Source organism: Nematolebias whitei, chromosome 21 (genome assembly GCF_014905685.2).
Source record: "Nematolebias whitei isolate Nwh7 chromosome 21, NemWhi1, whole genome shotgun sequence".
Classification (NCBI taxonomy): domain Eukaryota; kingdom Metazoa; phylum Chordata; class Actinopteri; order Cyprinodontiformes; family Rivulidae; genus Nematolebias; species Nematolebias whitei.
Window position 1 is genome coordinate 25,297,689 of NC_056518.1, and position 981 is coordinate 25,298,669.

Consider the following 981-nt stretch of genomic DNA (forward strand, 5'->3'; position numbering starts at 1 on the left):
GGGCTCGGTTTGTTTAATTTTCTGTACAAAAAAGGCCAAAATAAAGACTTAAAAATGTTTACTTTGAAAATATGCCAAGTAAACAAGTTCAGTCATTACATACTTCTTAGCTGGAGGTGATCTGCTGGATGAAGAAGACTCAGCTGCTATATTCATTGACATCCTCAGACTGCAAACAACACAGAGATATAAAAAAAAAAAGTTAAGATGATAATTTAAAATAAAAAAAGTTAGTTAGATCACAATAATACAATAACAATACCTCTTCTTGCAAGGCAATCTTATGATGTGGTTGAATATCGATGTGTCAGGGCTTTAAATCTGGGCTCCAGGGCATGATGACGATCAGTTTTAGCTTTTCATAAAGTGCTGCTACAACTTTTTGGCTGCAGTGTTGACGTGATAAGATGTCGTAAGCAGCAGGGCTCAAGAACTTTAATCATTTGCTTAAAAATGGCGCATCAACAACATCTGGACGTAGATCCAGAGCTTTAAAAACTCCTACATCTTGTGTTATTGCTTTGGACCGATCTGAATTACCCGATAAAGGTTGTTTAAATGCTGCTGTTATCAGTCTTTGAAACAAACAATGTTCACATTCGGATGATGTCGTTTCAAGGGTGTTAACAAGTTAGATGTGTTGCCTGTGGCAGATCCAATCTCCGTGAAACAACGTCGACACACAGCTTTGGATTTGTTCACTTGTCTTTTAACAAGAAAACCATAATGTTCCCAAACAGGAGACCGCAACGGGATGGCTTGTTCGTTGCCTGCTAGGCTGCTAATGCTACGCATGCTGCATGATAATAGCACCGTGCTGAAACACGCGTAGGAACTTTAGTTCTGTGGCGCATTATCTCTCATTAATAAAACTTAATGAGTGAATAACATAACCGAAACGGTACGCACGTGGACTGAACCAAACATGCTGCACCGAAAGGGTTCAATACACCCACGTGTAAAGTTACACCACTAATATGT